Source organism: Mus pahari, unplaced genomic scaffold (genome assembly GCF_900095145.1).
Source record: "Mus pahari unplaced genomic scaffold, PAHARI_EIJ_v1.1 scaffold_6492_1, whole genome shotgun sequence".
NCBI lineage: Eukaryota > Metazoa > Chordata > Mammalia > Rodentia > Muridae > Mus > Mus pahari.
Window position 1 is genome coordinate 43,961 of NW_018392321.1, and position 23,126 is coordinate 67,086.

The following is a 23,126-nucleotide window of genomic DNA, read 5'->3' on the forward strand; positions in this document are numbered from 1 at the left end:
TTTTATTTTTATTTATTTTGTTTCTCAGTAATAATTTTGTAGGTATACGATGGCATCCTGGCCTTTCTCCAGGTTCCCTGGCATCTAGATTTACAGATGAAACCAATACTCCTCATTCTTCTTTCTCTTACAGGCTTCCAATGTTTTAGGTTTCCTCTCAGTCTGTGAAGAGTTACATTTCACTATATTTCAAGAACCCTGTAAAGAAAATAAATTAGCTTGCTCAAAAAAAAAAAAAAAAAAAAAAGAAAGTTGTCACTTCTCTGAACAGTTCCAATAGCCAAGAAGTGGGATTGAGTGGATAGGGGAGCAGGGCTGGGGCAGGGTATAGGGGACATTCGGGATAGCATTTAAAATGTAAATGAAAAAATAATAAAATAATTAAAAAATAAAAATAATAAAATCATATTTGGATCAGCATAACATGAAGAAATCTATTAAATTGTTGCAGCAAAAGAAAGGCTGAGAACTATTGCAAAAGGCCCTCAGATGAAAGATTCAGGAAACATGCAAATATTTTCACAGACAAATAATGACTCAAGTGACTCACAGTAGAAATCAAGTATATACATTCATCTTTAGTCTCATGTACACTCAGTTTTGTGATTAGAAATTTTTAAGTATTTTCACATTATGCTTTCATTTATGCAAGTCATAATGAAAAATGAAGGAGACTGGTAAAAGGGAAAATCTATTTTTAGCTCAGCAGTGACATAACTTTTAAAGAAGTAATACTGAAAATCATATGAAAAAACTAGGTCTGTAAATTTCAGCCAGAATATGGAAGGGTTGAAAGTTCTGAAAATGAAACATTTCTATAAGAACAGTCAATTTTCCAAAACCCATGCATACATTTACCTTAGAAGAAGACATCCTTTCCTTTCTCATTCAGAAGGGAAAGTCTCACAAAGGTTTACGTTAAAATTTCACCTTCCAGAAACCATCTGCTTGTAGAGGGAGTGAATCTCTCTATTTCTAGAAATATTGAAGAGTAGAAAGCAGGAATCAGTACTGGCCACACCCCATTCCTTGTGCCAGAGGAGATAAGAAGGAAAGATGAGCTTCTACAAGCAGAAAAAAACAAGATTTTCATAAGAATTCCCATATATTTGCCTGAGAGGACTTATCAAAACAGAATTGACACATCTTTTTTCGATAATGGCCAGAATCTTTGAAGTATCACCAGCTGAAGTGATTTCTCATATTGGTAAGCAAGAGACTTTCCTGGAATCAAGAAAATCAAGGCAATAAACGCCTGCTTCACCACAGTCTCCACAGAGATATTTCTTCTATCTTCTTTCTCCCACAATTTCATGGTTTTTAAGGAAGACCCAGGATTGTATTATCTAAACAGGTTCTTTTAGCAGTGACATTGCTTCTTTTAGATTCATGATCTATTTATTCATACCTATATATGACACCTCTGCATCATGTTAAGTACTTTCACCTGTCACTGAAAGCAGCTTAACTTCATTCTCCTACAAAGTCTTCCATCTTGGCACTTTTGGTTGATAAGAGGCTGAAGACAGAGTTATATTAAAGGCATCTTTGCCAACCAATGTCATTTAATTTCTACAGAGAATATACTGGAAAACAGGAGAAAAGTTGTACTCTGCTCCAAAACTCACCCAGTCTCTACAAGAATAGTACCATGAATTCAAATTGCGCTTCAAAATTTCATTGGAATTTTTCATTCATTTCTCTTTTCCTATATTTTTTCTTTACATGGTATGATTTTCCCCATTTTATGGCTATGTAACCTGAATGGGAGTAGTTTCACAAACACAAGCTGTAGGATTAGTCTACAAAGAAATTTTCAAATTTTATGCTGTACATTTAATTACTAAAATGTATATTGCAATTAGCCTTCTCATACTAAAAATATATTGTACATACCATTATTAAGACTTATGGCACATTAAAGACAGATGGACATATTCTGTATAATGTGATTGCAACACAAGGAAGATACAACAGTACTATTTCTTAAAATGTATGGGTTTATTATAGAGACATTCTAAGGTAGATAGAAACACTCACTCTTTGTGTATGCAACTGCCTCCATTAAATAATCACCACTGGATCTGTGTGTGTTGAAACATTCCGTTAACTTTGACTCATGAGTCAGACACAAGGAGATAGCTCTTATTTGACTGGACAAATCTCCCACTTGTATATAGATGTGCTCCTGAATATTCATATTACTCTAACTACAAAGGAACTTGAAACCTTTTCATGCATTTTGGAATGTTTATACCCACATCACTTTTTATTCTCAGCCTCCTGATGCTATTCATCTTTCTTTTTTATTAGGTCAAAAGTATTTTATATTTGATGCATACTAATTTTGTCTGAGCATCTTCTGTTTCTGCTTTTTCTCTTCTTTATGTTTCTAAACCACATCCATTTTCAAGGACTTATAATGTCATTATTTTCACAGAGATTATTATCATTACTATTATTACCTTACTTGTATTGACCAACTAGAAACCCATTCAATGGGAAAGCAAACAATCCCTGACATTACTAATGATAATCTGTTAATCTTGCAGACAATAGCCAAGTATAACTGTCCTCTGAGAGGCTCTAGCCAATACCTGACTAAAATATATGCAAATATATACAGCCAAACCTTGAGTTGTGTTTGGTGACTCTAATGGTGGAGTTAGGAAAAGGATTAAAGGCCCTGAAGGGAATATGAATACCACCAAAAGACCAAGAGAGTCAACTAACCTGAACTCCTGAGAACTCTCAGAGACTAAGCCAGCAACCAAGGCACATACAAGGGTAGAAATGAGACCCAGACTACCTATGTAGCAAACATGCAACTCAGTCTCCATGTGGTTCCCCTAAAATTTGGGAAAGGCTCTCTCTAAAGATGTAGCCTGACTGTGGTATCTGAGTCCCTTTATCTTTATTAATAATAAGTGCTAACAAAACCTTAAAAATGAATGCCTCATTGAATTTACAACATTGCAGTTAAAACTGGAGGTAGATGGAAGGTGGATTTTCTAGTACAAAGAAAAGTTGGTACAGGATTATAGGCATTTCTGGGAAACAGAAGGGGGAACCGTATGGTTCTAGCAGGATTAAATTGTGAAAATTAATATTGTAGAGGTTCTCAGTTTAAAAGGAAGTAGAGAGGTTTGATTTTAATAAGTAGAAAAAAATGGAGAATTAAAATTCAAAACGGGCTGGTCAGATGACTCAGTATATCAAGTGCTTTGAGCCCAAGTAAGAAGGCCTGAGCTCATATTTTCAGCACCCCATAAAATGCAGGAATGGCAGGTGTATTTCTGTAATCACAGCCCTTGGTATAGGAAGTAGTAGATAGAGTGTTACCTGAAACTCCATGGCCCACTAATCTCACAAAAATCATGAGATTCAGGTACCATTAGAAACTTTGTCCAAGAAATAGTAGGCAGTGTGCAGTGAGATGACTGTGCACTCAAGCTTGCTAGAATAAGTTTATCCCTGGAATGTACATGTCAGAAGATGAGAGCCAACTTCATTAATTTTTCTCTCTCTTTTAACAATATGTCACAGGCATGTCCCCACACAAACACTAATAGATAAATGAGGTTAAAAAAAATAAAGTAGAAAATGGTTGAGAATGACATTCCAACATTAACTTCAGGCCTTTTGAAACACTTTCGCAGCTGAGTGTACCTAAACACAGACCAAGACCACACAAGAACACACACACACACACATATACACACCACATACACAGGAATAGGGGGAGCAGGAAGATGACAATGAATTCTTCAAGGATCAAAAATAGAAGTTCAGATAGCAGGATGCTTGACTATTGTGTGCAAAATCCTATTTTGGTTCCAGCACCTTAAAAACAAAAGGAAGTTTCATATGCCACTATGTTAACACTCAGGAGTTTGTATACACATCAATCAGAGGATAAATGACAACCATGACTCCCTTAGGTACATTCAAGACAAGCTCATTCTGCCTTAGACTCAGTCTGAAAAGAAAATCACTTGCTGATTTAACAAGGTTGTAATGTTTGTTAAAAAAAAAAATACAATTACATTTGTTGGGATTAATCTGACACAGAAATGTGAAATTAGAAGAATAATGTCATGTAAGCTATAATATGGAATACAAATAGAAAAGAAAGGAATAAAGCATGGGTAGATTCGTGGGAATGGGAAGCAACAAGGTTGAACAGGAAAAGGCAACATCTGAGAAACAAGGTCGATGTGAAGGTGCACTAATTTGAAATGACTTCCCCTGGGACACTCAGCCAATGAAGAAGGGAATATGTGTTGAAAACAGACCAATCTAGTACTAATGACACATGCTGCATGTGTACCAAGACAGAGCAATCCTGTTCTCTGTTGTGCCCTAAGCATGTTACAGACTAGTTGCTACTGCCTGGCAAAGGAAACACATGCTACCTGGGCCAGTCATCTAGGAGCCAGCAGTGAAGACTTCTTCAGCAACATAGAGATTTGTATGTCACCCAAGAAGGGAGTGGTCAAGACCTACCTCCCCAAATCTGGCATATTATATTCTTACCTGTATTATATACAGTTTTGGAGAAAATAGTTAAGTATCAATATTTGCGAGAGGACAATCTGATCTAAGCTAGTTCTCAGACTATTTGAGTGAGAAATGCAAAGGCATTAACAACTTTTGCATGTTTCATTTGAGCTAAGCACAAGAAGAATAATGACTCAAAGAGAGCTACATCACTGAAACACACTCCAGTATGGGAAACAGCCCAGCAGGTTGGATAATGCCTCTTCTGGGCGTATTAGGGAGTCTGAGCCTATTCTAACCAGATATTTTGGTCTGAGAATCTTATAGACAGTTCAGTATGCTTGAATGTCTCAGCAGGACTTTCTAATTATATGAACTTGGGGAAGGAGGAGCCTAGTACATCTGATCAGTTTCAAGAACTTCAGGAGTGTGATGTTTACTTCTTGAGATTTTAGGAAGCCTCACTTTAGAATACTGTGCATTTGAAAGAACTTCGGAGCAGGCTGGGAAAATATCATCTCAGAAAATCAGTACAAGACAGAAGCATGTTAAATGGAAATATAGGTTGGGAGTTTGAGCTTTGACTATTGCCATAATTGTGACATGTGCATTGCCATAAGTTTGCTGTTGTTGTTATCTATTAGATAATTTCTTTATTTACATTTCTAATGTCATCCCCTTTCCAGGTTTGCCCCCAGAACCCTCCTATCCCATCTCCCTCCCCCTGCTTCTATGAGGGTGTAGCCCCACCTACCCATTCTCTCCTGCCTCCCTGACTTGGCATTCCCCTGAAGTGGAAGATTGAGACTTCACAAGACCAATAGCCTCTCCTCCCATTGATGCACAAAAAGACATCCTCTGCTACATATGTGGCTGTAGCCATGAGTCCCTACATGTATACTCTTTGGTTGGTGGTATAGTCCCTGGGAGATCTATGGGGTCTGGTTGGTTGATACTGTTCTTCCTATGTGGTTGCAAAACTCTTTACCTTCTTCAGGCCACTGTTTAACTCCTCCAATGGGGACCCTGTGCTCAGTCCAATGGTTGGTTGTGAGCATCTGCCTCTGTATTTGTCAGCCTCTAGCAGAGCCTCTCAGGAGACAGCTATATCATGATCCAGTCAGCAGAACATTGCCATCCTAAACATTCTGTCACAACCTAGTATGCCTACAGTGCTTTTTAAAGAGAAAAGCCCTTATAAGCTTATATATCTCAATAATTTATCGCCAGTCTATAAAATTGTATGGAAAGAAGTAGGATGTTCCTGTGATTGGAGACAGACCTTAAGACTTCAAAAGACTATGCCAATGGCAGTTAGTTCTCTCTGCTTTGTGTTTGTACCTCAAGATGTAAACTTTCTGCAACTGCCATTCCTTCATGACTACTGCCATGATTTCCACTTAAGAATATAGATTATAAACCTGTGAAACCAGAAGTCCCACATGAACTATCTTCCTGTTTAAGGCACACTGGTCATGGTGTATTGACATAACAATAGAAGGACATTTATACCACAGACTCAATTTCTTAAGTTGAAAATTTGCATTAAATAGAGCTTTGCCTGACTGACTTACAAGCATATTGATAATATTGTGCATCTGCAGAAGTGTTTGCAGACTACAGTATGTTCAATAATAATGACTAGAAATGGAATGTGACAGATTACACTGTCACTATACTAGAAATGGAATGTGACAGATTACACTGTCACTAGACCAGACAAAAGAACAGGTCAGCATAGTCCAGTGTTATAAACAAATATTGAGGCCATTGCATACTGCCTAAGTAATAAATGCATTTAAATGTGAAATCTGATTAGAGTGTGGGAAGCAGGTGTAGCTTCCCAAGATGGCACCCTGGCTCATTGCCAAGCCCCGTGATCCCTGCTTGTTTGCCAAGAACCTGATCATGCGCACCTGAATGATCATGCACACCTGAATGATCATGCGCTGTCCACCTGATGCATAGCATCATACAGCATGATATTGTCTCATTGGCCTATCAATGTGCACCTTGTCTGCATGCATAGCTCATGTACAGAACATGCTGAATGCTGATTGGATGATGAAGAGTGATGAGAGACTAGTGTAGAGGGTGGAGGTGGATAAATCGGCAATCCCCACAGAATAAAGGAAGAACTGCAGAAGCTGAGGAAGCTGCTTGAACCTGCCTTTACGTGTTGTCTTTTCCCCACTTCTGCTGGCTGGAGGCTGGGGTTCATGGCATCTGGTGGCCCACACAGGGAACTCTGAAAACGAAGAAGCTGAGGAAGAAGCTGCTTCAACCCTGCCTTGGCATGCATGTTGTCTTTTCCCCACCTCTGCTGGCCAGAGACTGCTGTTCGCAGCAATAGAGGAGAATGATGGTCTGTTCTTGGATTCACTTTGGGAAAATTTTGTTCAGTATTTTTGCACCCATTGCTGGTAGGATTTCAAACTTGTAAAACCACTATGGAAAACAATCTGGTGTTTCCTCACATAATTTGAAATAATTCTGCCTGAAGACCCAGATATACGACTCCTGCGCATATACTACAAAAGATGCTCCAACATAGAATGAGGATACATGCTGCACTATATTCATAGCACCATTATTTTAAAAGGTCAGAAGCTAGAAACAACTCAGATATCCATCAATGGAAGAATGGAAACAGATAATGTGGTATATTTCCACAAAGGAATATTACTCTGCTCTTAAAACTAAGCTTCATGTTTACTAACACTGCTGAACATTCTGCATTACCAAATGATAACCTTGGTACACAAAGTGCCCAAATATCAGATTGGGTAAGGCCCTTGCAATACCCACTGCAATGGTGAAGGTACAATGATACAGAACTCACAACTTGCCAATATGACTCACACCACTTCTCAACATTTCACAGAGAAATCTTAGGGGGCCAATGTCAGTGCTCTATGAATGGTTAATTGTGCCAATACAGATGTAAAGACATTCTCTAAAAAGAGAACATGACTTTGTGATATAAAACTTTCAAAAGGCTGAAACAAACTTAATATGACCAAAGAAAAAGATACAAGATGTGGATGGATAGGACCTGATATGGGGCATCATTATAACCACAGTTCAGTTGTGTGCTTGGCCCAGCCAGCTCTTCTAGACATCCTGCTAAGCAGTTCCTCTTGAGTGAGGAAGACAATCATCCAATCTATTGTACTTTGTTATTCTGACTGAGATCAAATTGACAGTCCTCCTATATCAGCCTCTCCAGTGCTGGCATGCTGGTAATAATATCATGTCAGGCTAAAACAGGAACTTCAATCATAATATTTTTGTTCCTTGAGGGCTCATGAACAAGAGTGGGCAGTTTGTTGTTTCATGCCTTGCCAGAGAAGGGGAAAACAGGGAGAATTGCTGAGTCTGTCAATTATCCAATTGAAGTTGAACTAATTAAATGAGCATTGTTCCCCAGTCATACTTTCTGGAGATGTCAATGAGGTAAGTTCCAGAAGACTGTAAAAACAAACTCAGTCATGGTTGATAAGGTATATTGACATAAATTAACAGGTTTGTATCTCTATTCCTGTCAATTTTTAATCTAGCCACAAAGAGTAATCCCAGGGGAGCAAGAATGAATGAATTCTGAAAAATATTCATGAATTCTAGTGATTATCAAAAGGATAATAGGTGTGTTGTATGTGGGGCTGTATATGTGTGGTTGTTTAGGTGCATTTACATATAGGGATATAAATTCATGGGTTTAAGATCAGAGGACAAATTCAGTCATGCATGTTCAGGACAAATTTTTTGTGTAACAAAGGTCCAAGTAGAGTAAACTGGCTGATCACCATTGGTAAGGACCATACATGTTTTGTCTTCTGATTACTAGGAGTATATGAATGTACGACCATGTCCAGAGTTTTTACCTGGGTTCCAGGATACTAACTAAATCCAATTCTTCAAGCTCAACAGCCAAGCACTTTTCTCACTGTGATATCTGTTCTACAGTACTGGGGTTGAATATTCATTTTAGTGTTTGCTGTTAAATTTATTTCTTTTTAGTTTAATTTTTTATTTTTTAATTTATTTTTTACATTCCATATTCCATTACCTACCCTTCTCATCCATTTTCCAACTGCTCCACATCACACACCTACTCCCAACCCAACCCCATCTCTAGGAGGATGACCCCACCCACACCCAAGCCCACCTCTAAACTCCCAGAGGCCTCCAGTCTCTTCGGGGTTAGGTGCATCATCTCTAAATGAACACATACCTGGAAGTCCTCTACTGTATGTGTACTGGGAGTCTCTTATCAGGTGTTGTATGCTGTCTGTTTGGTGATCCAGTATTTGAGAGATCTCCAGGATCCAGATTAGTTGAGACTGCTGGTCCTCCTACAGGATCACCCTTCTCAGCTTCTTTTAGCCTTCCCTAATTCAACAACTGGGGTCAGCTGCTTCTGTCCATTGGTTGGGTGCAAATATCTACACCTGACTATTTCAGCTGCTTGTTGGTTCTTCTAGAGGGAAGTCATGATAGGTCACTTTTTGTGAGCCCTCTATAGCCTAAGTAATAGTGTCAGACCTTGGGACCTCCACTTGAGCTGGACCCAACTTTGGGCCTGTTGCTGGACATTCTTTTCTTCAGATTTCTCTACATTTCCAGCCCTGTAATTTTTCAGACAGGAACAACTTTGGGTCAGAAATGTGACTGTGGTGTGGCAACCTCAGCCCTCACATGATGTCCTGTTTTCCTGCTGGTAGTGGGCTCAATAAATTCCCTCTCCCTACTGTCTGGCATTTCATCTAAGGTCCCTCCCTTTGAGTCCTGGTAGTCTCTCACCTCCCAGGTCTCTTCTGCATTCTAGAGGGTTTCCCCAACCTCCTATTTCCTGAGGTTGTCTGTTTACATTCTTTCTGCTGGTCCTCAGGGCTTCAATCCTTTTCCATCACTCAATACCAGATAAGGTTCACCTCTCCCCCTCAACTGTCCCCCTTCCTGTCCACTTTTCCTCCCAGGTTCCTCCCTACCTCCCCATTTGTGATTTATTTCTTCTCTCTCCCAAGTGGGACTGAGGCATCCTCACTTGGGAACTTCAACTTGTTGAGCTTTTTGAGATCTGTAGACTGTATCTTGGGTTAATTTTCTTTTACTTTTTTCTTTTTTCTTTTCTTTTCTTTTGGCGAGGGAGGTACTATCCACTTATTAGTGAGTAAATACCTTACATGTCCTTTTGAGTCTGAGTTACATCACACAGGATGTTATTATTTAGTTCCATTCATTTGCCTGCAAAACTCAGGATGTCCTCGTTGTTAATAGCTGAGTAGTATAACATTGTGTAAATGATCCACAATTTCTGTGAATCAAGAGTTCAAGGGTAGCCTGGATGAGATAAATACCTATCTCAAAAAAATAAAATAAAATAAAAGTTGGAAATATTTTTAAAGATATAAAGGACATATCAACATATAACTAACTATAAACACTATTTTAAGACGAACACATAATTATTTGGGGGAAATCAGTATTTAGTGTTTCTAAAATCATCAATATACCTGAGAATGATAAGTGTGTTATAGGAAAGCTGAGGGGTTGAGTCTGAAGATGGAAGGATCAAATGGAGACCAGAAATGAATGATAAGAGACAGGAGAGAATGAAAAACCAATTAACCAAAACAAAAGATATACAAAAAGGCTTTATGGAAATGTACTAATTAGTAAGGTTATAGTTAGTTGATTATAGTCATCACAAAACAGACACAATGTTTCTTGGGTAGATGGTTTTTTATTTGTTTATATGCTGTATGTTTTTCACTACTTTTTGTTTTCTGGGTTTGTTTTTTGTTTAGTTGTTTGATTTTCACATTTTGTTTTATTTTTGTTCATTAAGAGAGAAAAAGCATATGAAACTTGGTGGATAGGAAAGCTGGGGAGAACCTGGAAGGATATGAGTTTGGAAAACCTGATCACAATATATTCTATGAAAAAAAAATGTAACTAGAAGATAAAAATGGAATTGGGTGTGGGGTGGTGCACACCTTTTATCCTAGCACTCAGGGTTAGAGGTAGGCAGATTTCTGAGACTTAGATCAACCTGGCCTACAGACTAAATTCCAGTAACAGCATATGTGTGTGTGTGTGTGTGTGTGTGTTAAGAATTAAACCACCAAAACATGAGTTATTACATGAAAATCAAGGGAAAGGCAGGGCCCACAGAGGTCTCCAACACAGAACAATCTATTGCCTCTATACTTGCTTACCCACTGTAACTACATGGTAACACCCTATTGTTGAAGACACAAGACACTGTGACACCAGAACATAGACATTTAATCTCAAATCAATCAGGAAACATTTGTCCTTTGACTACCTATCCAAAGGTCAGAAAGTATATTACATTCTTCTGGGAGGAGAAAATATATCAAGGGCTTTACTCCTATCATACCTAGCTATATACATGCTAAGAAAGATATGCCAAGTAGTACCATTGTTAGGGGAAACTAATTGTTTTTTTACTGGATTTGAAGCACTAACCACATGAGGGATATCATGTTTTAAATTCTATTTAAGTAAAAAGTCTATGACTGGAGAGACCATGGACCCTAGCGAGGAATCTTCTATACTCTTCTGTTATATGCTCATGTGGGAAATTTGCATTATTAATTATTTACATTTATTACCTAGACCTAGTTAGGATTTCAGTGCTGTGAAGACACCATGATCAAGCACATCTTATAAGGGGCAACATTTAATTGGGATTGGCTTACAGGTTCAGAGGTTCAGTCCCTCATCTTCGTGGGAGCATGGCAACATCCAGGCAGATGGGGACTAAAAGAGAAGCTAAAAGTTGTACATCTTGATACTTAGGCAGACAGGAGAAGATTGGCTTCCATTTGGCTAGGATAAGGGTCTCAATGTTCACCCCTTCATGGACACACCATTTCACATCAAGGCCACACTTCCTAATAGTGGCACTCCATAGTCCAAGGATATTCAAATCACTGTACACCACTCCCTAGCCTCCATAGACTTGTTCAAACACATGAGTCTATGGGTGTCATGCATAAGCATGGCAACATACAAAATGCATTTGTTCCAACTTCAAAAGTCCCTATAGTCTATAGCATTCTCAACAATGTTAAAAGTCCAAAGTTCAAAGACTTTTCTGAGATTCAGTCACTTAAGTGTAATCCCCTAGGGGAAAAAAATCAAACAGCAGATCACATACGTTCAACATCACAGAACATTTAAAAATATTCCTAAATTCCATATTGAGGAAATACTAGACAAAATAAAGACAGGAAACCAACTAGGCAACTCCAAACTCTGCATCTCTATGTCTGATATAAAAGCAGTATTCAGATCTCCAACTCCTTTTTTGTATTGTGGACTGCAACAACTTCTTTAGCCTGGGCTCTTTCCACTCCCTGTTAGCAGATTTTGTCCGTTCACAGCTTCCAATATATGGGATCCACTCATGATCTTCTGTTTCCACAAATGGCTTGCATCACTTCTCCAGCTCTGCTCTTTGTAGCATTCTAGGTTGCGGTTAACTCCACTCCACCACTCATGCTGTTCTTGGTGACTATCCCATGATACAGGAATCTCCAGTATGCTTGGGGTTTTCTGCTGAAATTAGGTTTCAACAATAGCCTTTTTGAGGCTCTCGTTATGGAACCAAACTTCTATTTCTTTGTATGACCCCCACAGTCCTGGGCCATCAACTGCAACTGAGACTAAACCTTTGGCAATGGTCTTCCCTGGCCTCTCATAGTGCCAAGATTCAGCTGACCTCCATGACCCCTTTATACTTTCAAAACCAGTACCCACTGCATGATTCATACACATTACCAAATCCAGCTAGAGCAAAATGTATAACTTTGGCTCTTTCAAACACAACTTCTTTGTCCTCACAGAAAATAATTCACAGAATTCACCTCAGACATGCTGGTCTCTTCTTGATCACTGCTAATTTTTTAGGTCCAGCTAACCTCCATCAATTTTCTCTGTAAATCCTATTATTCTTTACTCTAAAGACAGGTTCCTATGGCCAAAACGTCTACTTGCTGGGGCTGGAACATGCCCTACTGCCTTATTCTTTTACCAGCTCTCTGTTTCCCAACTTCCTCACTGCCTAAGCTTGGCTGTCCTGAAACTTCCTTTGTAGGTTGATGTTGAACTCAGAGATCTGCATTGCTCTGCCCCCTGAATGCTGAGATTAAAGGAATGTAGCACAATGCCTGAATTTAAGGTTTTGTTCACCTAGAACTTGCTCTGTCCTTGACAGGCCTCGAACTGCAATATCTACTTGCCCTTGTTCACTGGGATCAAAGGTGTTATGTACCAACATGTATGGGCCTAAGCTTTTCATAGCCACTGTTCCTCAAGATCTGGATCAAAAGTGTGCATTTTCCAGCCTTAAGCTCTAGATCACAAGTGTGCCCTCCAATTCTGGATTAAATATTCATTCCAGATTAAAAGTGCAAATATATTTTGTTCAATCACTAACACAACAATAAACTTAGCTATATGGGATCTGTCCATGAGATCACCACTACCTTAATCTCTTTACTTCCTTGAACCAGGATTCAGCTCCATTTCACTTTTTGCTATCCCTTTGTTATTGCTTGAACCATACATTTTGGTTCAAAGTCTCTGCTGGACTTTTGAAGACTTGCTTCATCAAAGCAACTAACATAAATCTCTTTAAATTAGCCTCAGGTATACTCTATAAACAAGTGCAAAAAGCAGTCTCATTTGTTACCAAAATACCACAAAACAGTCTCTAGGATACATACTAAAATTCTTCTTCACTGAAACCTCATAGGCAAAGTCTTCACAGTTGAAAACATACTCAGCATTAAAATCCTTTACATTCATAGTAGGATAGCCTATTAAGTCCCTCTTAAAACTTTCCACTGCTTCCCAAATTCACAGCCTCCAAATCCTCATTCTTCCAAACAAATGCATATTTAGGCCTTTTACAAGAATACCCTACTCCTGATACCAACTTCTGTCTTAGTGTTTTATTGCTAGAAAGAAACACCATGACCAATCCAACTCTTCTAAGGGACATTTAATGGGGAATGGTTTATAGGTTCAGAGGTTCATTCCATTACTAACACAGAAGCATGGCAGCATCCAGAAAGTTGTGGAGCTGGAGGAGGAGCTTAAAGTTCTACATGTTGATCCAAAGGAAGATAGAAGATTGCCATCCACATGGCTAGAAGAATGGTATCAAAGTTCACTCCCACAGTGACACACTTGTTCCAACCATGGCACACTTTCTCCAACAAGACTACACCTCCAATAATCCACCCCCTAGGCCAAGCGTATTCAAACTACCATATTGGGATACACTCAGTCTTGGTCTTATAGTGTGTAGTAGTCAGAACTGAGCATCAGGATAGGCCATAGTTCCAGTGGAAACAGAATATGTGCTCATAAAACTCCCAACCACAAACACCAAGATTAAGAGAATAGCACAGAAGAGTGTAAGAACCAGCTGTGGCAGAAAAGCTCTGTGAAATGCTGATATGTGGAATTGACAAAGCTCTCCCACTCACGAACTCACAGCAGCTGTGGTTACATATGTGCAACTGCACAGGATCAAGACAGCAAAATTACTACATGGATGGGGAAGTCCCTCTGCCTTTAATGAATCACTATAGTTAGGTGATAGGTACTACAAAAAATAGACTCATTCATTTTGAGGGTGTGGTCACTGATAGTTTTCCTTGCTACAGTAGGTGCCCTACAACCATAAAACATAACTAATTAAGGAAACATGGCTTGAGTAGGGAGGAGCAGCCACAGCCATTTCAGGGAGCTAGTAGAGGCTGTCACACAGGTAGATTCTGAGCTGCTGGAGCCGCTGCCCTACTCCCTGTCCTGGGCTCCTTTAATCCCATTGTTTCTTTTAGATTCCTTTGGTTCTAGACACCCTTGGGCCCTGATATTTTGATATTCAGGTTGGGTAGAACCTTGCCCTGGGCCTAATGGCTTAACAGTGGCAACAGCAGCAGCAGCAGCAGCAGCAGCAGCAGCAGCAGCAGCAGCAGCAGCAGCAGAGATGGTGGTAGCCTACTTCCCCAGTCAAGGACAGGCAAGCAAAATCCCTCACAGACAAGTAGAGAAAATGGCAGATGAATTGATATGGAAGCAATGCTTGAGTCCCCTTACAAGAATGTTGAGAACAAGTTGAACAGTGCTGACAGTCATGAAGAATGTAGCAAAAAACAAACTTTCTGATTCTTTTGAAAGCTCTACATCATGTGATTGGAGTGTGGGTTTAAAGATTTCAGAAGGAGAAAAGAAAGCAAGAGCAGAAGTAGTAGTCTTGAGAGAAAAAGAAGCAAAATTAAAGAATGGATACAAAGTAGAGATAGGGGTCTGGGACAAATGTGGTTTCTGGTCCCAACTTACCTTCAGGGCATCCGCATTCCAGGCAGGTAAGAGAAGGAAATGTCTGGGAAGGCAGAACTAGTCTGATTCTGAGTGAGCACCAAAGTAGAGAGCGGCTGGAGAAGACCATCTTCTTCAGAGATTTAGGCTCTGTTCTGTTGGAGACCAGATTGAGAAAATCCAAGCATCTCACAGCCCAGGCATTGTACAGCATGCAGCTAAAATCCATATAGTTCTTTGTTTGAAGCCAGTTGCCTCTTCTCTCTCTGCAAGGCCATCCAGCAAGATTCCAGCCCTAAGCAAACATCAAAGACTGAGGAAGACTTCCTACATTCTGGAGCTGCCTGGAGCTATCACCTTGGGCTGTTATCAGAAACCAGACTTTGAAACTAGCTGCCCAATATTCCGGGGCAGTGACATCAAGGAACTGAGATAAATCACAAAAGTCTCACACTCCCAATTAGCCTCCCCACTAAGCTTCCTTTTTGATCACTCCTTCACTGTATTGTATATAAACTGGGCATTTCCCCTTAGTAAAGGAGACCATGACAAACATGCATGGTCACCGTCTCTTTCTTTATTCCCATTTCTCTCTAGGTTTGTGATCCCCCTCAAGGACCATGGAATAACGTGTCCCGCGGGACGGGAAACTGTTCAGTAAGATGAAAACCTTCCCTGAGGATATCCTTAATGAAGAGATGATCCTTGCTTATTCATACTGATTTTCTAATGGTGGATGAAAATGCATATACTTTATTTGTGGTGAACCAGAAATTAAATAGCTTTTGTGTGTTTGGGGGAATGCCCAGGAAGAGCTGCTCACAGGCTAAAAAATAGGGGGTTATATCTATGTCTCATTACCATGAAGAACTAAAACCATCTGGCCTTGGGCTTTATTAATTGGGAGATTTGAATGTCTGATTTTATTATTTTTAGGGGTTATAGTGATGTTTAAATAGTTTACCTGATCTTCATTTAACTCTGATAAGTGGTATCTGTCTAGAAAATTGTCCATTTTCTTAAAATTTTCCAATTTTGTATAGTACGTGTTTTTTAAGTAAAACCTAAAGATTCATTGAATTTCTTCAATATCTTTTATTATGTCTCTCTTTTCAGATCTGATTTTGCTTATTTAGATTCTTTCTCTGTGTCTTTTCGTTAAGTTGGCTAAGGGTCTGTCTATCTTGATTTTCTCAAAGAACCAACTTTGGGTTTGATGACTCTTTGTATTATGTTCTTTATGTGTAACTGATTGATTTGAGATCTGATTTTTATAATTTCTTGTCTTGTACTCCTCTTTGGTCTGCTTACTTCTTTTTTTCTAGAACTTTCACATGTACTTTTGACTTGCTAGTAAGAGAACTTCCTATTTTCTTTATGGAGGCACTTGTGCTATGAACTGTCCTCTAACACAGCTTTCATTGTGTCCCATAAATTCAGGTATGTTCACGTTCATTGAATTTTAGGAAGTCTGTAATGTCTTGCTTCTTTTCTAACCCAGAGATCATTGAGAAGAAAGTTGTTCAATTACCATCAGTGTGAAGGCTTTCTGGTGTTTCTCTTGTAGAAGTTCAGCTTTAGTTCATGGTGGTCAGATGAGACACAAAACACTATTTCAATTTTCTTGTATCTGGTGAGGCTTGCTTTGTGACTGACTGTATGGTCAGTTTTGGAGAAGGATCTATGAGGTGCTGAGAATGCATTTTGTTTTGTGTTTAGGTGTAATATTCTATAGTTGTAGGTTAGGACCGTTTCATTAATAATGTTTGATAATTTCATTATTTCTCTGTTTAGCTTTTGCCTGGATGACCTATCATTTAGTCAGACTCCAGTGTTGAAGTCCCCTAATATTAATATTTGCAGTTTGATTGGGATTTAAACTTTAGCAATGTTTGTTTTTCAAATGTTGGTGCCCTTGCGTTTGGGTATAGTTATTCAGAACTGAGATATCACGTTTTTAGAATTTTCCTTTGAATAGTATGAAGTGTGGTTCCATGTATATTTTTATTAATCTTGGCTGAAAGTTTACTTTATTACGTATTAGAATTGCTACTACAGCTTTATTCTTGGGTCCATTTGCTTAGAATACTTTTTCCAGCTGTTTACACTGAGGTAATGACTATTTTTATTTTGGAGGTGTGTTGTTTGTATGAATCACAATAATGTATCATGTATTTGCATCCTTTCTGTTAGCCTGTGTTTTTATTGTGGAATTGAGTCCATTGATATTGAGAGATATTAATGACTAGTGATGATTATTTCTTCTTTTGATGGTGGTGGTGGTGGTGGTGGTGGTGGTGGTGTGTGTCCTTCCCTTGCTTTGGCAGGTATAGAGTTACTCATTTCCTATCTTTTCTTGGATGTAATTATCCTCATCGGGTTGTTTTCCTTCTAGTAATTTCTGTAGGGCTGAATTTGTGGATAGATACTCTTTGGGTTTGGATTTCTCTTGAAATATGTTGTTTTCTCCATCTATGGTGACTGAGAGTTTTGATGGGTATTATAGTCTATATTGGGCTCTGGATTTTTAGACATTGCATAAGATCTGTCCAGGTCCTTCTATCTTTAAGAGTATTTGTTCAGAAATAAGTTGTAATTCTGGTAGGTCTGATTTTGTATGTTATCTGCCCTTTTCCCCTTGCTTCTTTTTTTTTTTTTTTTGAATTTAAATGCACTTTATTTTTAGACAACCCACATGACATGTTTTTTTTTTTCCTTTAAAAAAAAATTGCTACTACAGCTAAGTCCTAAGTCCTGGTGTTGTATGGATGGTAAGCAGCAGCCAATTATGGTGACAGGTGATAGATCCAATTTGTTAACATTTTTCCATCTCTAAGCCATCCTTAAAGAAAATCATGAATGGAGTCACACCATCTTCACGGTAGTCCAGGAGAGCAACCATACCATCTGGATTCATGTTTTCACCAATAAAAAACTGGTAGTTATTGAAATTAGCAAGGATGTGCTTAATTTGCTCCGCAGCTCCAGTCATAAAAGGCTTTACTCTTTCTGGTTTCTGCTCTTCAAGTTTGCCTTTGAGTGATTTCATGTAGTCTTTGATGTACTTTTTGTAGGCCTCTTTTGTGAAGCTGGTTTCTTGTAAGTGGTGGTTCATGACAATGTCAACACCGGTGACTACTGTGCTTTTGGTACCTTCGCCCTCCGGACCTTCAGCCGAAGCATTTCCACCGATGAGCGAGTCATCGATGACACCCTCTGTTCTACTGACCATCTTGCCCTCCACCTCCAGGCACAGCCCGTTCGCGATCTCCTGGATCTTGTAGATGTCGGAGAACAGCTCGTCATGGCTGATGAGGTCCCGGTAGATGATCATGGTGATGGCTGGTGACTGCGGAGCTAGCCTGACAGCGTGGAAGCGAGCGTGGTGCAGCCGGAGCGGCGCGCGGGGGGAGGGGGGAGCGGGCGGAAAAGCCCCCTTGCTTCTTTTAATATTCTTTCTTTGCTCTGTATATTTTCTGTTTTGATTATTATGCAGGAGGAGGAACTTGAGCTAACTAAAACATCATAGTGACAACAATAACAGTGACAGATACAAAGATATATGGAGGCAATTACAAATCTCTGCATAGTATATGACACTCTGCACTAGGCTATCCTCATTTATAGTATATGACAGCAAATATCTGCTTGCTGGGGGCCAGGTGCAAGGTTCAGAAAAGAACTTTGGAAGGTAACTAAGTTGCTATGTTTTAGTGTGATGGTTTCTATTGCTGTGATGAAACACCATGAGCAAAGGAACTTGAAGCAGGAACAGATTTATTTTGCTTGAACTTCCTCCATCATTGTACATCATTGAAAATTTCAGGACAAGAATCACATAGGGCACGAGCTTGAAGGCATGTCTGATATAGAATGCATCTTATTGCCTTGCTCCCCAAAATTTTCTCAGCCTACTTTCTTGTCATACCTAACATCACCATCCCAGCGGTGATACCCACAATAAGCCAGACCTTCTTCCTTTGTTAGTCACTGAATAAGAAAATTCCCTACAGGCTTGCTTACAGCAATATCTTATTGAGACACTTTTTCAATTGGGATTCCTTTCTCTCAGGTGACTTCTATCAAGTTGATATAAAACCGGTTTTGAGAATGGTGCTGGAAAAGATGCACAAATTTGTTAAATCTCACATTTTTCATGACTTCTAGTGGGTACATTTACAGGCAGACTCCAAGTTCAAGACTTGAATTTTTATATTTGGCAAACAAACAAACAATGACCCACCCTGTTTGAGAACTAAAGGTCATTACAAGTGAATTCACTGAATGATCCTGAATAGGAAGAAATAGCAACAGTGACATGATCCAAAAAATTTAACAATTATGAATATATTTGACAATTATAATAAAATGTTTATGATTAAAACATTACTAGATCCACACTGAATTTTTTGAGGCTTAGTATGGTGCTATAAAAGAAATTATTTCACCCTAAAAAGTATTTCTACACTGCTTAGTATTATTATCATTATCATTAGTAGTAGTAGTAAACTTCATAAGACAAAGTCTCACTCTATAGCGCACAGTGACATCAAACATACTGTAAAGCCTACGCTGCCCCCAAATTCATGCACCTATACAATTTTAAACCCTGACCTAACACATGCAGCTGGCTGCATTGAATATTACTATATCTATGAGATTTCAACTTTCATCAAATGGATCCAAGAAATATAGACAGTGAATGAGTGAATTTGCATATCTAGATTATAGAAATATATATGAGTTTCTTGAACTAGTCAGGCAACTATTTATCAATTCTAAACATACATTATTACAGCAAATAAATGCATTCCAAAAGTATAAATTCTCCTATGTACAAAAAGTAACAAACACTAACCAACCAACTAACAAATAGAAACCCACAACTACATCCTTGTTCTTACTTTGCTGTCAGAGCCATGGGATAGTGAAAAGGTTTTCTGTAGTGAAGACAAATTGTGTACTGTTTATCAGGATTCTGTATTTACTTTTATGTCATTTGGGAAATAGAGAGTGATTCTTTAAGGCTGGGAGCAAATGTATCCATTCTACAAAGAAAGCTGCTCAATGTACCAGGAAGAAAAATGACTTTTGCCATGTTAAGACATATATATATATATATATATATATATATATATATATATATATGTGTGTGTGTGTGTACAGATATATACATACAGATATATACAAACATATAGATAGATATTTTCTTCATTTACATTTCAAATGCTATTCCCTTTCCTAGTTTCCTCTCTGAAAATCCCTATCCTCTACCCCCTCCCCCTGATCGCCAACCCACCCATTCACATTTCCTGGCCCTGGCATTGCCCTATACTGGGGCACAGAATCTTCACAAGACCAAGGGCCTCTCCTCCCATTGACGGCCACATAGGACATCCTCTGTTACATATGCATCTAGAATCATGAGTCCTACCGTGTGTTTTCCTTGATTTGTGGTTTATTCCCAGGGAACTCTAGGGGTACTGGTTAGTTCATATTGTTGTTAATCCTATAGGGCAGCAGACAACTTCAGCTCCTTGGGTACCTTCTCTAGCTCCTTCATTGAGAACCCTGCGCTCTCTCCAATAGATGACTCTGAGCATCTACTTCTGTACTTGCCAGGCACTGGCATAGCCTCATAGAGGCAGCTATATCAGGGTCCTGTCAGCAAAATTTTTTGGCATCTGCAATAGTGGCTGGGTTTGGTGGTTGTTTATGGGATGGTTCCACAGGTGGGGCAATCTCTGGATGGTCCTTCCTTCAGTCTCAGCTCTAAACTTTGTCTCTGTAACTCCTTCCATGGGTATTTTGTTCCCCCTTCTAAGAAGGATTAAAGTATTCACACTTTGGTCTTCCTTCTTCTTGAGTTTCAAAAAGTAACAAATAGAAACTCACAACTACATCCTTGTTCTTAATTGTGCTGTCAGAGCCATGAGATAGTGAAAAGGTTTGTCCTAGTGATGACAACGTGTGTACTGTTTATCAGAATTATGTATTTGCTTCTCTGTCATTTGGGAAATAGAATCTGTTTCCTCAAGGCTGGGAGCAAAGGCATCCATTCTCCAGACAAGACTGCTCTATGTACCAGGAAGAAAGATGACTTTTGCCATGTTAAGACAGATTTCAAAACAAACAAACAAACAAACAAACAAACATTCTTCCCTTTCTAACTCATCTCCCTATATGCATGGTGGAGTAATTCCTGTGGATAAAATATTTGGGTAAGCCTTCTAGTCTGCACGAGCTCGGGGGCCACCTTAGGCACAAACTCGGCAGATGGTCCCATGATTCCCAGATGACTCTCCATGCTACAGGGCCCCTAGCATGCCCAGGATCTTAGGGTGACTGATGAGTGGAAGACAACATCTGTTCCAAACGAATCCTGATGGGTCTGTGAGAGCAGAAGCAAGGACACAGGAGTCCTGCTTGACCAGCTGCTTGGGTTCCTTCCTATCAGTGCTGGTATACCATAGTTTTGAAGACACCCGACACCCCTATGGTCCCCAGAGGAGACACCACTTTCAGGCACTATAACATGCCCAGAATCTTTGGATTTCAGGATACCAGGATACCAGGAACTTGTTCACACCAGGATCTCAAGGTCTCATAGGAATCTTGGCTGCCAAGAACTCTGACACACCCAGAATCTCAGGTTCACAGGATGCTGGAATCACAGGATCACAGAGAAAGCTGGACTCAGTGAAGTCTTGAAACAACAAGGATTATAGGAAGAACAGGCTCCAATCAGATATATTGAGGGCAGCAAGCACTTGAGATAAGCAGATGTCAGGAGGCAAGCATAAGAACAGAATAAACAGAAACCAAGGTTACTTGGCACCATCAGAACCAAACTCACCCACCATAGTAAGACCTAGATACACCATCACACCAGAAAAGAAAGATATGGATCTAAAGTCACTTCTCATGATGATGATAAAGGATTTTAAGAAGGAAATAAATAACTCCCTTAAAGAAATACAGGAAAACACAGGTGAAGAGCTAGAGACACTTAAAGAAAAAACACAAAATTAACTTAAACAGTTACAGGAAAACACTAGCAAACAAGTGAAAGAACAGAACGAAACAATCCAGGATCTAAAAATGGAAGTAGAAACAATAAAGAAAGAGTTCCTGGCTGCTTTGCTGTAAAAGCCTTTATTTGTGAAGCCTCAACTGTACATTCCTATATGTTAAGATAGACACAATGCGAATTCCACATTCAAACCTTCCAATCAGACCCTCAGACCTCAGTGCTATCATTGCATAGCTAGCTGCAAACTGCTCTTCCTGTCCCAGGCTGAGGTGAGGGACACCTGGAGTAGTAACCAGCCCACAGGAAAGGATGGGCTGATATCTTGCTTCACTGGGAGGACTGGTTTAACCTGGCCAGTATCTCACCTCTTGGTGTTGTCTCTTATGGTAGAACTTTTACCACCATAAAATATCGTAAATTCACGGGTCTTAAGAACGTACCAAACAGTTCTATTTTGAGATTTCCCCCGTTTGTATCCACCCTGGGCACTTGTACCCACAGCTAATTTAACACTCTGCCTGATCTGCCTACACACATAGTCCTTGATAGAATCAAGCACTGAGAGCAAGAAAAGGAGAAAGGTGACTCAGGAATGTAGGAAGAATGAAAAAAATGATGATCATATACGGTTTCCTGTGGATATCTGGGCTCTTCAATACCTAGGGATACAATTCACTCTTGGAGAATTCAGTTAGGCAACAATCTGTAAAACCTTTGTGCTTTGGTCCTTGTTTTCTCTCTGTGTCATAGTTCAGAGCAGAGACTCTAAACCAGCTTCACTGCATTTTTGTGGAGTCTTTGGGATCAGCTAATCCTCCTTAAAGCACTCTTATAAGTTTTTCTTTTCTCTTTTTTTATTTATTTTTATTTATTTTTCATAATGTGAGGTCTTTTTTTGGCAGACAAAATGGACTTAATGAAACTTCTGTACAGAAACTGTTTCATAAGTATAAAGATTGTGATAAGATATATGATCACAAAATGTCAGTTTCTAAGAACAGTAGAATTACCATGGACTCATATCTTCTATAAGTGTCCTGCATTTCTGGTAGAGAGCTGGTATTTTTTTTTGTCTTTTTAAAAATTTATTTATTATTATTTTCTTTATTTACATTTCAAATGCTATCCCAAAAGTTTCCTATAACCCCCAACCCTGAGCCCCTACCCACCCACTCACACTACTTGGCCCTGGCCTTCCCCTGTGCTAGGTCATATAAAGTTTACAAGA

The 23,126-nt window shown here is 39.2% G+C and overlaps 1 protein-coding gene and 1 pseudogene across 1 annotated transcript in view; both read right to left on the minus strand.

The window, feature by feature from the left end:
• LOC110314941 (zinc finger protein 665-like) overlaps window positions 1-23,126 on the minus strand; it is a 57,171-nt gene that overhangs the window by 26,715 nt on the left and 7,330 nt on the right. The window lies entirely within an intron of this gene.
• Window positions 17,616-18,199, minus strand: LOC110314943 (annotated as a pseudogene).